This window comes from Neopsephotus bourkii, unplaced genomic scaffold (assembly GCF_033783945.1).
Source record: "Neopsephotus bourkii isolate Nb327-2 ecotype Australia unplaced genomic scaffold, CSIRO-AGI_Nbou_v1 NB_1376, whole genome shotgun sequence".
In the NCBI taxonomy this organism is placed as follows: domain Eukaryota; kingdom Metazoa; phylum Chordata; class Aves; order Psittaciformes; family Psittacidae; genus Neopsephotus; species Neopsephotus bourkii.
In genome coordinates this window covers 3,102,711-3,116,948 of record NW_026901855.1, presented here as the reverse complement: position 1 = coordinate 3,116,948, position 14,238 = coordinate 3,102,711, and positions in this window count along the sequence as shown.

The window sequence follows — 14,238 nt, the reverse complement described above, 5'->3', positions numbered from 1 at the left end:
TGAATGGAGGGTCCTGAAGCATCCCAGTACCTTCTGTAACTGCTCCCATGAGGCACCAATGAATGGATGGGAGGGCCAGGAGTGGCCTGATGTGTGCCCAGGTCTCTCCCCAGTGTTGGTCTGCAGTGCAACTCTCATTCTTACTTAGAAGCTCAGAAGCATTTCTGGGTATCCCACTTTAGAAGCAGCACTTGAGGTTACAACAGTACATGTTGTGTCCCTGACTTGCTATGGAATAGTATATTAAGATTTGGCCTCTTTGATTTTTTGACTTTTTTTTTTTTTTTCCACACCAGCTTTTTAATGTGTTTGGGGTTTGTTTTGTTTTGTTTCAGTTCGGGGTTTTTTTTTGGTGTTTGCTTTATTTCTTTTAATAAAATTGCTTTGCTTTCAATGCCTTGAAGCATCCATTTTCTTCTATTCCTCATACATACTGACAGGGTATCAAAGCACTTCACAGTATCTAGCATGTTAGGCTGCCCTAGGGGGGAAACAGCTCAGGGGATGAAGAGAACTCATCCTCCAGTGGGAATTCATTTCTTGTTCTTGTTCTGCTATTGCAAAACAGAAGGGAATGAAATCTGATGATACAATAAGCACCTCTTTCCAGAGCTGTACCAAAGCCCTATAATTTCCACATGGCTCCCTAGAAGGGCTGTCAAATATTAGCCCCCTTTTTTTAATAGCTGTGTCTAAATGAAACAAACAGCAGGTCTCCAAACAGTTTTGGAAGGGGGCAGCTCTGTGATCCACCCAGTTCCTAAGAATGTATAGTCTTGGAGGCTTTCCAGCACATAAGCTCCTACTGAAATGTTGATCTCCTCCATCGTGGATTTGGAGTTCTTTCTGATAGATAAGACTAGCACAGCAGCACCTTCCATGGTCAGGGTATTACCGGCCATCTGTGGAAGAAAGGACAGAGATCCAAACGTATTACTAATGAAAGCTTCTACCTGGCAGAAGGCATACTGTATCCTCAAGGATGACCCCTTCTTCCTATTCTGTAGCAGGGCTGTAGCATAACTGTGGTCCCCTTTGATGGGTTCATCTGTTATCTCACCAACTCATGTCTGTCCCACAAAGCTTTGAGGTGCAACTTTGCAGTGGAGTTGCCTTCTCGGCTTCTGTCTCCTTGTGTGAAATTCCACATATCAGGTCTCTTACTTCTGTCGCATAGGAGTTTGTGATGTTCAGTCACATGAGAGGAGAGGCTGAGGCAGTGGGCTGCATTTGAATGTGTGCTTGCTAGTAGGGTCCCTCTGGATGAGGGTATGCCCCTCAGGACATTCCCATAGCTTGGCTCCTCTTGGCAGCACAGCAGATCAAAACCCAAGCTGATCAGCTGCGTCTGGCCTATAAGGCCTAGCTACTGGGTGTTATGGGGTTGGCATTGCAATGTGCATCTCTTGGCGTGTGAACATCACCTCTCACCTGCTTTGGACTTCATGTGCAGTCCCCACTCCCGCTATTTGAAAGAAAACCTTGAGTAACACTGGCTAGCAGAAGACATGTCCATCTTTAAGACCTTTGTGTTATTAGCTCCTAAGACAATCTGTGCAGCTACATAGAGAGAGTAATGCCTTGGTGTGAGCTAGTGACCCTGCCTCAAGCCAGGTAAAGAGCAAAGCAGACAGACACATTTATTTACATAATCTAAACCAGCAGTCCCAGAGACTGGTGTGGCTGCAGTGATTTACAACAACAGGGGTGTCCAAAGACAGGCCTACAGCTTTAAATGTGCATACTGCCATTTGCATCCTCTCAAGACGGTGGAGTTAAATCTAGCTGAGGATCATAAGCAAGCTGACTTTTCTAAACTGAATTTCTGGAGAATTATCTTAGATTGAGAAGACGTGTTAGCTCTCAACCTTAATCTCTGAAGCCATCTTGAGTGGTCATTCAGTTTTGCCTTTTCATGATCATTTATCCATGGCTTACTAGAAGGGAGTTTTGGCTTTCTTTTTCCAGGATTTGATAGTACTTCTCTCCTTTAGGTAGTGCTGTGGCATTGCTCTGACACAGCAATGACAGTTTATCCTGTGTTTGAATAAATTTTTAGCAAAGAACACACTGAGAAAGGCACACTATTGCCCACCTACAAACTTCAGTGTGAGCCTTTGCCTTAGGGTGAAATTCATGTTACATATACATGTGTACTTTCACAACTACATTTAATGTATATATGCATGATCTGAATGCAGATAAGGTTTTCTGCTAGACACGTTGAATGCCTAGGTTCTCACTTGATTGAGACTAGACATGTCAAACGCATAGGGGTGATGATGGATGTGGGGTTATGGGGGATTTTTTGGGGAAACAGTGCAGTTTAGTTGCCTGAGAAGAAATTAATGAGATAGTATTTCCTTCTGCTCTGCTCACATTCAACCCAGAGCAATACTCATTTCCTCCAGTTCTAGCTCAGTCACCTCTGTCTTCTGTCCCTCCTGTCTCAGATCTTTCTACTCCCTCTGCTTATTCCTTGAGCTTTGCCTGAGCTTTATTTTACCTTCAGGATTCTGAGCTTTTTATTGGCTTCAAGGCCCCTGCAGAGCTTCTTGGCTCCCTCATTGTTGATCTGGTTGTTGCTGATGTCCAGGTGAACCAGCATGTTATTGACTTTGAGAACATCTGCTAGGGCATTTGCTCCCTCGTTGCCAATGCCATTCCAAGAGAGGCTGAGTATTTTCAGTGCACCATTGCCCTCCAAGGACAGAAGAGGGATCTTAGGTACTGCATGCCCATCTTCTGGACCACTCTACCCTTTCTTGCTTGGCTGGGACATGAGCACCCTCAAGTCACACCCAGACAGCTCCCAGTGGATCCAGCATTTCTGCAATGTCACCAGGGTGTCTCCATCCAGTAGGTAAGTCACCAGCCCTACTGACTGGCTTAGTCTTGTGGAGCTGACTGCCATGGTCAGTAGGATGAGCCTTGCTAGAGCTACTGAATCCTGCTCAGACTTCAGGGATGCCCAATTAGTGTTTCAACCAGTTCCTGGTAATAATCACTGTGAAGGGGCATTCCTACCCTGAGACCTTTTCCCAGTGCTACTGCCCCCTTCCTTCTGAAGTAATTCCAGCTTAGGTCCAGAATCTCCAGTTTTGAGTTGCTGGCTAGAAGAGAGAGAAACTGAGATGTTAGCTTGTGAAGAGTGGTCTGGACACAGCTGCTGAATCACTTAGGGACTAAAAGAAGGTTTGCTGGGGACTCAGCAACAGCTTTCTGTCCTGGTTTTGTCTGGGATAGAGTTAATTATCTGTATAGTGCACCCCTGTCATTTATTGTTTGCTTTTTCCCTTTCCCCTTTTGTTTTTTGTACTCTCTCCCTTTGCTATTTCCATTGTCATTATTATTAGTATGAGTTTTATATTGTACTTTAGTTATTTTACTGTTCTTATCTCAACCCATGGGGTTTACATTCTTTTGATTCTCCTCCCTCTCCCATGCTGTGGGGGAGGAAGGGGTGTGAGTGAGCAGCTGTGTGGTGCTGAGTTACTGTCTGGGGTTAAATCACACCTTCACTGACTGCAGAAACATGTACCTACAGAGTCTTTGCTGTCCACAGCACCCAAAGAACAGAGAATGGGCTGTTGATCAGCATCAGAAAGGGAACACAGGTTTTTTTCTGGCTTGATCGAAGAATAAGCTGTGAAGGAGGAAGATAGAGAGAGGGAGGATTTCTTATATTAATAGACACTATCTGTTTTTCCTACTGAAGAAAAATGCTGGATTCTCCTGGCCACAGCTAAAATACCAACACTCACTCTGCATATGTTTTATTAGCAGAAGAGGGGACTTCAGCTTCATATGATAGCTATGCTCAGCTGTGTATGTGCCAGTGCAAATTCACATGCATAGCACACCTCACAATGTAAGTTCTACTTAGAGCAGGGTATGTGTGAATTCATTTGTGTCTACTGTGACACTGGGAAGGGTAGGACTTGCCGCCAACACTTGCTTTTTCTTCTCAAAGAGATTTCTCATCCAGATTTTCCATGGATGGGAGGTTGGATGGAGGCAGATGGTGAGTTTAGCTGACTTAAAAATACTCTTTTGAGAAACAAAGCAGAAAAGTAGCAGATTCTGCAGTAATCTCTGCTGTTCCTGCCTCAAGTGAGCTGGAAGGAGAGAAGAGCTTTAACACCTTTAATTTTGGAGTGGATATTTTTTGGGTTAGGACAGTCACAACTTTTAGTACTGATCTCTGCATTGCCTGCAGGCTTGTCCAAGGCAAGGGACAGAGTGCCTTGTCCTCACTGCAGTTCTAATTGATCCATCTTTTAAAGACATGGACTGTAATTAGGAAGAAGTACATATCAGGGGAAATACTGAACCAGGAGAAGGAAATAGTTCTGAAGGTTTTCTGTACCCAGATGCTCAAGGAATGAGATGGATGCTTATAGTATACTCTTGTGGCCGATACGGTGGCAGACGTGTTGGACATACCGAGGGAAGAAGAGCATCAGATGTCCATGCAAATCTTTCCCAGTGCACTAATTTCACCTGAGATTACTGAAAGACTGTAACTGTTTTGTTTGCTTACACTTTTCAGGGCTACTAGCACACTCTGTATCTCACTTTGCCTCAACAGATGAATTAGGCAGATTAATTTTATTTCTTACTAATCTGTTTCTCTTACTGTTTGCTAAGCAGTGGCTCAGACCATTAGGGTTTGGGCTATTTAAGAAAAATGGAAATAACTCCTAAACTTTGTAATCAAAAGGTTAAAACAACAACAGTTCTGATCCTATTTGATTTTAGTAAAATGCAGTTTTCTGCTTTGTACTCCCTGAGGGGCTTCTCTTTCAGCTCCCTTCTCTCAGACACAGACTCTTCTGTTAGCAGTTCCTCATCCTGCATTTGTGTTCTGATATATTAGTTGTAGTTGCTAGAGTCACTTGTGGTGATGAGGGTGAGACTCTGGAGCAGGCGGGAAGCCTTAAATCTGGGCACCCTGTCTTTTGTACTACCCACATGTCATGGGGCATGTTTGCTGGAAAAAGAAGTAACTGTTCTCTGTGCTGACACCAGCAAGTGCTCCAGTGCCTGTACTCCAGAAGTAATAAATTACCGAGCATCTGTCCCAGGAGCTGTCCTCCCTTCTCAGAGAACTCATTGTGGCTGAGGTCCAGCTCCTTTACTTGGAAATTTTTCTGCAGAGAGACAAATGTGCAGAGACAGTGAGATCTTCCAGCCAGCTGCAACCAGATGCCAGCCCAAGACTTTCACATAAGGATGAAACAGAGGGATATCAGACACACTGAAATCTTCAGCACATGGGAGATTATCAGCATGACACTGTGTCCCAAATCAAACCTTTGTCAGGCATATAACATCACAGTGATCCTCTTCCCAAAGCAACAAAAACAATGGGACTTTGTGTTGTGCAAACTTTCTTCACACAGCTCATGTCTGGCCTGCAACACACTCTGCAATTCTGTTCTGCCTGTTTCACTTGCACCATTGGATCCTGACCAAGAGTACTTTCTGATACAAGGTCAAGGCTTTGCTTCAGGGCAGCTTATGGTGGTGCCAAATCATGCAGAGTCTTTCAGACAGGACCCAATCAAGCATCTTATTTCTGCTGGAGAATTGCAAAATGAGATGAAGTTGGGTTTCTTATGCTTCTTGAATTATTTTTGCCACCCAGGTGTTGTTTTGTTCTTGTGAGTCCTGAGGGTTTGTTTCTTAGCCAGACTCACACAGCTCTCCTGAGAAAATGTTAACATAGTTTATCCTGCTCTGTGTCCTCCCAGCTTCTCTCATTTCTGAAGTAAGCATGAGGCACTTAGCGGAATTATGCCAGGAAATCATGTGGGCACTGCCAAGTGAAATCATGCCAGGTAAGTAGCAGCTTCAAGATGAGGAGAATCTGTTACACAGCCAAGGCTGCAAATGACCTTGGATTACAGGTAACTCACCATTAATGCCTCAGAAAAGTACAGTGCACTCTCCTCTCCAAAGTTGTTTCCTGGGGAAGAAAAATGTGTTAGCATTATGCTGATCTATCCCTTGGTGCTGTGCCAGGGTCTGCAGGAAACTGTGCTTTTAGGTGGACTCTCCAGTTAATCATAGCCCATGTCTGGCTGTAAGAAGTTGTAACGGGTTGACTTTGGCTGAACACCAGGTGCCCACTAAGTCCCTCTATCACTCCCTCCTCAGCAGGATTGGGAGGAAGGGGGAGAAAGTGAAATGGAAAAGAACTCATAGATCAAGATAAAGGCAGTTTATAAAGCAAAAGCAAAGGCCATGTGTGGAAGCAAAGGAAAACAAAAAATGTATTCTCTACTTCCTATTTAGCAGGTGATGTCTGGCCATTTCCCAGGAAGTAGGGCTTCAGTACATGTAGTGGTTGTTCCAGAAACAAATATAATAACAAACGCCCCCCTTCCTCCTCCAGTCTCTTAGCTTTTATCGCTGAGCAGATATCATATGGTATGGAATATAACTTTGATCAGCTTGGGTCAGATGTCCTGGATGTGTCCCTTCCCAACATCTGCCCACCCCCAGACCACAGGGTGAGATGAGTGGAATGCTGGAGAGAGCCTTGATGCTGCGCAAGCACAGCTCACCAGTAGCCAAAACACTGGTGTGCTACCCACACCCTTCTAGCTACCAGTACAAAGCACAGCACTATGAGGGCTGCTATGGGAAAAAAATAACTCCATTGCAGCCAGACCCAATACAGAAGTTTGTCACTATTCCACTTCATTACATAGACTAGAATTATCCCAAGTTGTGGGAGACACTCCAGCAATTATCTAAGTTTCTTGTAAGGGACTAGTTTTAAGAGGTGCTGGAGGTTGAGCAGGCCAAACATTTATTCACATCACTATAAATCTAAACTTCCACTGTTACTCTGTGTTTCCATCAGAGTAGTAGCTGAGATACTGATTTTCCCCATAGTCTGACTGATATTTGCAAGATGAGAGACTGGAATTAAAAGATGTTATTTCACTTCCCCTGCCATCACTTTTAGGGTACATATAGCCTACCTGAGAGGAGAATAGTGTGGAGGAAGGACACATTGTCCAAAAGCAAATTGGCAATGGCTTTAGCTCCTGCTGTGTCTAGGTGATTATTTGAGATGTTCTGGAAGGGAAGAAGGGAAGATAAGAAGGATGAGTCCAAAGAATGATTGATCTTTATTGTCTTATTGCCCAAGATATCAAGTGAAGAGGACAAGCATATGGGAAATGCCAGCCAGCCAGTAATTAACATGGGTGTTATAGGTGTGTTTAATCCTGTATCCTTCCTTACAGGAATAAAGCCCTAGAGCCATCAGTTTACACATGCATCTTTGTCTTCAGTGAACCAAGAGGCATGTGGCCAATAATTTGTCTTCCAGTGTAACACATATTCCATGGTCTATCAAAATGCATTTTGTATACCCCTGTTTCAGATTGAAGGAACATTCCTACCAGTTCATATCTGAAAGTTTTGCATTATTCCCTTAATCTATTTAGAAAAGTTTCCCATGTCATATTGGAGAATGAAAGTTACTGACCAAAACATTTTTTCTGTTGGCTAAGCATGAACTAGAAAGACTTAGTTATGGTAATTATTGTCACATCTGCTAATGAAGAGAACAGTTCCAGACTCACCAGGCTGTCATCACATGCATACTTCTGCTTTTCAGAAGCTTGTACTTTTTAAAAGTAGAGCAGCATAAAATATCATAATGTTCAGAATGTGAATGCTTTTGCATGAGAACAAAGGTTATTTGGTTAAAATTGTAAAGGAATTAATTGGTTTTCTTTCAGGTGATTGAACTTACTGAGCAATAATTTTGGCCTCAAACTATGTCAGATTGGGTACCAGTTCTTGAAGAGTGAATTCTCTCATAGCATCTCTGCTATGCATATGGTTCCTTCTGCCAGCATGCGGTTGTCTTCCAACTCGAGATGGGTGACAGTTTCACTGGACTGGAAAAACACAGAAGTAAACAAACTCACACAAAAAATTGCTGAAAAGTTAAGGAAGGGGATAGTTATTTTAGTTCAACAGGCACTGGACATTTCCTCCAAACCTCAGAAAGCATTGCAGGCCCTGGGCAGGACAGTGATGAGGGGATGTGACAGAGATATGGCAGTAGGAATTGGCATACAAAAAAGATGCTTTCCTGGAGAGGTTTTGAGTCGGTAGGCCTTTCCATTACTTTTTGCTAGCCTGAAGACCCAGGTTCAGATCCAGGCTCCAATTCAGGCATTTTGGACTTTTCCATCGGTGAGTGTAGCAGAACCTGTAGTGGGGGATACCAGTCCCTACAACCCTACCTCTGGCCCTGTAGGGGTTAGGAGCACTGGGGACTTGTGTCCCATGGAAAAACAGTAGTTTGCTTTTGGGAGTAACTAACTCCAGCAAAGGCCAGCAGTTGCCTCACAAGACTTCCCTGTGCAGGGGATTAGAAATATTAGGGTTGCTCAGAGCTCCTGTGGGGAAGATATGTGACTTTTTCTCCCACAGTGTGTACTCAGTGATGGCTTCCAGGCCTGAGAGAGGCCTAAAATGCCTATTGTTCTTGAGAACAGTGGGCTCACTCTTGCTGACTACTCACCATGAGAGCAATAGCAATGGTTTTGACACCTTTGGGTCCTAGACCATAGTGGTTCAGGTTTATATAAGACTTGGCCATGTTCTGAATAAAGTATGAGACAGGCACCACCTTCATCAGCTTGCATGCTTCCAAGTACAGCTGTGTGCCTGTAGTGCCCACAAAGCCTTTCTGAGGATCTATGGAGAAAAAGTATTTATGAGTGGTGCATTCTTTTAAAGGAATTAAGTAACTGAATTGCTTATTAAGTAATTAAGTACTTAATAGAATTAAGTAAGACTATACAACAACAGTAGGGTTTTACTCTTAAAGGATCATTTTCCCCTGGTTCTCCCAATCCCTTTATCCCAGACCTCCAAGAGTTAATGTATCCTACTTGCTTCTCCACTTGGCATCCAGTGACTTGCTGCAGCTTCTCACCATTCTGCAATGTGACTAAACCTTTAATGGTGTAATTGAGAATCCTTGACATCAGGCAAAAACATTTTTATCTTTTTTTTCCCCTAATCTTAACTGAAGCACACAGCTGATGTTGCCATCAGAGCCCAGGCAGCTCAGAACATCTTGGCTTACAACCAGCAGAATCCTAGCATTCGCATCTTGGCCATTGGGTGTTGTTGACACAGCTGCAGTGAGATGTATCAGTCCAGCTGGCAGCTGTATTTCCACAAAAACCTGTCATTTAGAATTCCTTCATCAACCCCCATACTTAGAGCTCATATTTCTCCATGTTGTTATGTGCATTCAGTGGTCTGACCTCAAGACAAATTCCCCTCTCATCAAAGCCATTTTCCAGTTCACTCTGAGGCCTCTAACAAAACAGTCTTGTTCTTGCATTCTTACAGGTTTTGATTTTCCTTCCATTTATAACAAGTTAAGAAGTTCTCATCCTAAATTACAGGCAAATCTTGCTGTTACAAAAATGAGTGCAAGACTTACTTAACCAAAGGAGTGACTTAATGAGGCAGAAGATAAAAGGAGAGTCACCGGGAAAGTCTGGGACAGCTGTGGCAAACCTATGGTACACAGACCACAATTGCTATGCAGTGTTCCATCAGGAGCACACAGAGCTTCAGTCCCATCCCTAGTTTCAGTTAACTGCTCCTGCTGCCCAGGCAGTGGGCTAGGGTGGTCATGTTGGTTAAGGACCAGAGGAGAGAAAAAGGAACAAAGGAATAGCCCTGGTGTATAAAAAGCAACTGAAGGAAGATGTTTGACAGCAAAGGGAGAGTTCTTAGAGGGAAATTCATTCCCTTTGGTATTTATCAGTTGCCTGATTACATGTGGTTTTCAGGACCCTGGCAGGGTTGTGTACTTGGTCTCCATTTCAGACACATACCAGTTCTGCAGGGAGGTACAGCTCTGACTATAGGGAAGGAGAAAGGCTAGTGAGGGCGGAGGGTCAGAAAACATTCACCTGAACCTCTAGGTCAGTGTCAGAGCCTTCTGTGGCCTTCTCTGCTGAGGCGTCACCCAGGGACACAGGCTCCAGAGACTCACTGATTTCAGATGTCACTTCATTCTGGTCTGCCATGAGACCAAACAGATTCATTTTGTCAGAGGTGTGACTCTCTGAATGTGATAGATCTCCCACTGCTGTCACTGAAGCCTGTGCCCCTCTTCAACACACTGCAGATGCACTCCTTCCCCAGCCCTGCTTTGTGCTCACTGCTCCCTGTGAGTTGTATGCCTGTGGTGCCAGCTGTAGTGTAGGGATGGGCTCACTCTGGGGCGGCAGATCTGCAGACTGGCCGTGACTTGGCACCTTTTGGACAGAGCCCTCCCCAGATTCTGCAGCCCAGCTGCTCTCACAGTAGGTCTTCTTTCTCTCATGAGCTGCCTTTCTCCCCTTTCTCAATTTCTGATACTTCCAGCAAAGCAAATTTCCCCTCTCTATCCCATTTCCTCATAAGCCTACAAGCCAAACCTTGCCAGTTCCTCCTTGCTCTCCTGAACTGACTCACATTTCCCCAAGAACAGGCAGGACATTGCTGGCTGACTTTGCCATCAGACCGGGAATGCTTTGCAGCACTCTTCAAGCACGGCAAAAGAGAAAGCATTTGAATGCTAATTGTATATTGGGACTGAGTGTAACCAGACCAACTGGAAGTGATACAGCTTCTCTTGCCTACAAGTCATAATTTATTTTATAGCTACAGAGAAGGAGAATTTGGAAAATTCCTTTTTAAGAGGAATAAATGCATTTAAAAAAAAGTAATTTTGCCAAAATAATTTCTAGCTAATAACACAATACATATTTTTTCCCTACTCTAAGTCTTACTTTTTATTCTCTGTCACTGCTTTTACTACCTTTTTCCCTTACTCTTTATTTCCCTTTAGAGTGCCAAGCTATGGACCTGTAATTTTGTACTCTTCTTGGGTGTAACTTAGCATTGATGTGTGACATAAAGCTTGCAGTTTGGCTGTTCATTCAGACCTATGTGAGGGAAATGCTGGTCAGCTGGCATCCACATCACTCTATTTTGTACAGCTGTGCAGCTGCAGATCCTTCATTAAGACCTTTTCCTTCTGCCATATTTGTTCAAATGATGGGTTTACTTGCATTACTTTAGTGCAACAGAGTTCTTAAACTTCCTGTTCTGGGGAACAAACTATCTATGCTAAACAAAACCCATCCAGGGTATATCATCGCCCAATAACATGGCTGTCCTGTGTTCAGTATGTCAGCCAGTCCTCCTGCAGTGTGCAGACTGACCCTTCTGAGGTAGATCCAGGGGTGGTCCCTGCACCCCTGTGATACTGTAGAAATTGGCACTGGTACAGATAATAACATTGTCATTCAAGCAGAAATCTGAAAAGCAATTATTGGTATTAAAACCAATGCAATGGAAAGTGATGGGTCTGGAAATTCCTTTATTGCCTGAAAGCTGGTGCTGGCAAGCCTTCTTCTGGTGCATTTTGATTTCTCGAAGCTGCTCCCAGGTGGCAGCTCCCATCTCTGGGCACTGGCATCCTGGATCAGTTTGCCACCTTTCTCTTCATTGCTGCATGGCCTGGGGAATGGAAAGCTTCCCACCTGGTGATCGGCCTGCTGCAACAGCAGCCCCTCGTGGGTGCTGGTGATCTTAATTTGGCCATTTCTGACTATTTCTCAAGTGAGTTTTCTAGTAACTAAACATCATGCCTTCATTCTTCTCAGGCTCATTTTCCGTGTCACCACCAGTGAGCGGCAGGTCCGTTTACTTTTCCATTTGCTTTTCCTCTCCTGTAAATGAAGAGTTCACAGCCATCTCCTACACCTGTAAGTTCTTCACACCTACATATAGAGCATAGTCACTTGGCTATGATTAAAACATCTCCAGGAGGAACAGTGCCACTTATAAGATCTGTGTTCTTGTTTTATAGTGCTGAAAATCCCATTCCCTGCTTGCCAGGTGTCATGAGAAAGCCCTATTGAGCCTGAAGTCACACTGCCCTGCCCCGTTGTGCCACTACTACACTTCTGTGACCTCACCTGCACCCTCTGACTCCAAGGTGACATTTTGTGCTGGAAACCCCATTGCTCTGGGATACCATCAGCTCTGATAACCAAGAACAGCTGTGGTTTTGGCTCTTAACCCCCCAAGACATATGAGAGAGTCATACCAGGCTGCTGGTAAGAGTTCTCCTTTCCTTTGTGTTCATATTCCAGTTTGTACAATTTCATGAGAAAGCCAGACTATGGCAGTTATAGTCTTAAAGGAGGTGAGGATAGAAGGAGTGTATTTGTCCTATTCACTCTTGAACAGATTCACACTTCCCTACTGCCAAATTCATATTACGATCAGTAATAAAGTGTGGGTTGTAAACATGTCAGCACTTAATGGGGCTTTGAATCAAGTACTCATTCATCCCACCAACTATGGGTGGTGACAAAATAGCTCAGTGGTTATTATTTTAGATCATGTATACTGAGGACTTTGTGAACTTTCCTAAGGGGCTAAAACCAAAACAATAACAGAAGAGGCTTTCTGATAAAGGTTGAACAGAACTAAAACATACACTTAGAAATCTTCCCATTATGAGCAATGCTCAGTGAACATAATCTCTCTTACAGATTTTGAAGTTCATGTAGCCTACGCAGTGTAATATGGGCTATACAGAGAGGAAGAAAAAGTCCATTTCCCCAAGGATAGGGTATTTTTAGTGGGTTTATTCCTCTAGGTTCTACATAAACCTCTCAAGCAGTTCAGTCATGGGAAACACAGTGGGGTTATATTTGGGTATAGAATAAAATACCGCAAAAGCCAGTGAAAGGTTTGACCCTGAAGCAGATGACCATTGTCAGCTTTGATTTCATTGCCAAAGTTTGTAAATATTTTTCCTAGTGCAGGCCAAACAACTGTGGCTGTCCTGATACTTGTTTGTGGCACTGGCTAACATTCTTCTCCAATTTCAGTCTGATTATCCTGTTATGGGGTGGGCCTGAAGATATTTTCTGAGAGCTTTCCTTGTAAAGAACAGCCTTGTTTTAAATGCCCCAGTCATCAGCCCTTAATATTGCAGATCCTTCCTCTGGGGAACACCCTCCATTTTCTAACTAGAAACCACTGATAGTTTCCAGAGGTTTGCTTACTGCAGCAGGAGGTGGGAAACCACAGTCCAATTCTGTGCTTTGCCAGAGACATCTGTGGTATTTAAAACAAATCACCATGTCTGTGGTCCATGGTGTTTTACAACTGGGGACTTGAAAAGGAGACTGGTGGGATGATTATTTGTATACTTTCAGCATCAGCTCAGATCCTAGCCATGGACACAAACAGGGTCAGAGGCAGGTTGCCCCTTGAAAAGTGTTTCACAGAATCCCAGAATCGCCAGGGTTGGAAGGGAACTCTGGAGATCACCCAGTCCAACCCACTGCCAAGACAGGCCCATCTAGAGCAGGTTACACAGGAACGTGTCCAGGTAGGTTTTGAATGTGTTCAGAGGGGGAGACTCCAGGACCCTCCTGGGCAGCCTGTTCCAGTGCTCTGCACCCTCAATCTAAAGAAGTTCTTCCTCATGTTGAGGTGAAACTTCTTGTGGTTTAGTTTATGGCCACTGCTCCAAATCTGTACTGGTACTTGGGGTTATCACAGAATCACAGAATAGTTTGAGATGGACAGAACCATCAAAACTCATCTAGTTCAACCTTCCTGCAATGAACAAGGACATCTTCAACTGGATCAGGTTGCCCAGAACTACATCCAGCTTGGCCTTGAATGTCTCCAGGGACGGGGCGTCTACCACCTCTCTGTGCAACTTGTTCCAGTATTTTACCACACTCATTGTAAAGAGTTTCTTCCTCATATCCAGTCTGAATCTCCCCTCTTTTAATTTAAAATCATCACCCCTCGTCCTATCACAACAGGCCCGGCTAAAAAATCTATTCCCATCTTTCTTAGAAGCCCCTTTTAAGTATTGGAAGGCTGTAATAAGGTCTTCCTGGAGTCTTCTCCGTGCTGAATGCCAACTCTCTCAGCCTTTCAGAGAGTTGTTACATCCCTCTGGTCATTTTTAAGGTCCTGCTCTGGACCCTCTCTTTTCTGTTCTGAGGACTGCAGAGCTGGATGCAATACTCCAGTTATTCCTCCCCAGGTGCAACACCCTACACTTGTCCTCGTGGAACCTCATGAAATTCTCTCTGCCTGATTCTTCAGCATACGAAGGTCCCGGTGAATGGCAGCACATCCTTCAGGTATACC